Genomic DNA, 2,253 nt, shown 5'->3' with positions numbered 1-2,253 from the left:
TTACTCAGTAGGGCCCTGACCTTCCTCGTCACTATCCAACCGAGGTTAGGCTTGGCACTTACTTAGTACCGCTGTGGTGTACGCATGCCCTTTCTGTGCATGTTTTTCATGTGCAGATCCAGGTACTTCTACCCAGGCGTATTATCCGTGAGGCAGGGAGCATTTCGGAGACTTCGAGGTACATCTGCCGCGTCCGCAGACCGAAGAGTCTCCTTCTTTACTCTATCTGTAGTGTTAGCCCTTGTATCGTACTATTGATGTAGACATTTCCGGAGATTAGAGCACTTTACTGAATTCCTTTTAGCTTGTGTTCTCGTGAGTTTTCGGATTTTGGGATAGTAATGTAGGATGTTGTGACGTGGAGTTGTATGTGTCGAGCGGCATTTTATATACTATTTCTCCTTTAAATTGTTCAGTTTTGACTATTATTCCGCAAGTTACTTATGTTTCCGCATTGTTAGGCTTACCTAGTTGTAGAGACTAGGCGGCATCACGACATGTTCACGGTGGGTGAACTGGGGTCGTGACACTGCAGGTACTTCCTGGACAGGTTAGGTAAGCCGGTAGTACTGCATGCGTACAGAGAGCAGAATAGGGTAGCAGATAAACTAGCAAATGTAGGCTGCAATTTTGACATTAACTCAGCAGTACGTATTTTGGAAGACAGCCCGGACTTTGCATGGTTAGTTTTTGAACAAGAAAGGAGTGCAGTGCAAGGACATGTTTTGGAACACTTCAGGCCTCACTCAGATAACTATAATGCTGTAAATGGGTAATGTAATAGTGATGCAGTTGATGGTAGTTTTAATAGTGCGTGTAATATGATGCAGTATGGCATCCACCCTCTGTACGCAATACTTAATATTAATATGTTTATCTTTAAAAAAAAAGAGAGATGTAAAGGCGTTAGCAACATGAAATTTTCTCGTATTAAACTTTCCATGATACAAGACACATGAAATATATATATATATATATATTATAATAATATATATATATATATATATATATATATATATATATAGATAAATATATATATATATATATATATATATATATATATATATATATATATATATATATATATATATAATGTAATGACAGGGCAATAAGCAGTAAAACTGAGAATCAATAATAAAGATCTACATAGTATAATAACAGTGCAATAACGGAAACAGAGATAAAAGCAACTACAAGGAAATACCCCTAACAGCAAGATAAATAATCGGGATCTCTTGGTATCCTCAATATACACTCTAGGGATCTCTTGGTATCCTCAATACATATCCCAGTGATCTCTTGGTATTCCAAGGATCTCTTAGTATCCTCAATATACATGCCAGGGATCTCTTGGTATCCCGCACCTCAATCCAGACCATAATTACGCACAGGGGATCTCCTGGGATGCCGTCCCGTAGTCCCAATTTAAAACACACAACAACAGCTCAAGGACATCAAAACAAATACTAAGTCCGTAATGAGCAAACAGTAAATTCTAGCCTAACATGCTTCACGTAATGCAATTAAGGCAGTTTAAGCAAATAGGCAATTTATTCAACTAATCATACTCTTTTAAACTAACATAGGCTATATTTGCATGTAGAATAAAGCAAGTAAGAAAAGAACTCAGTTTAAGTAGTTAAAGTAAAATCGGATTTTTCAACAATTAGCTCAAGTACGCGCTCGTCACCTCACGTACAAGGCATTCAATTACCAAATATCATATCCTAAGGGGAGAGGGTCCCCCACACAAGGTTAGACAAGCCACTTACCTCGAATCGGCTCCAAAATCAACTCGAAACCACACGTTTGCCACGAGTATCCGACTCCAAATGGCCCAAATCTATTCAATTCAATTACATATCGTAAATAACATCTCAAGCAACTGATTACAATTTAATTCAAAGCTAATACGCGAAATTATGTAAAATGACCAAAATGCCCCTCAGGACAACGTCTCGGAATCGGGTGAAATTTATATTTTCAGAAACCTCGTACTCTCACGAGTCTATACATAATAAGAACACTGAAATCGGAGTCCAAATGACCCCTCAAATCCCCAATTATGGGTCTCTTAAACTCAAGCCCTAGTTACCCCCTTTTCCCAAATTTCTCACCATTAATTAAGCCTTTAATCACATAAAAATGAGTTATGAAGTCAAGGACATTACCTCCAAGTGATTCCCCTTTGATTTCCTCAAAAACCCCTCTCAAAAGCTCCAAACCCGGATGAAAATGGTGGAAGAATAGCCA

Source organism: Nicotiana attenuata, chromosome 10, assembly GCF_001879085.1.
Source record: "Nicotiana attenuata strain UT chromosome 10, NIATTr2, whole genome shotgun sequence".
In the NCBI taxonomy this organism is placed as follows: Eukaryota; Viridiplantae; Streptophyta; class Magnoliopsida; order Solanales; family Solanaceae; genus Nicotiana; species Nicotiana attenuata.
The sequence above is the reverse complement of the archived record's forward strand: the minus strand, read 5'-3'. Positions refer to the sequence as shown.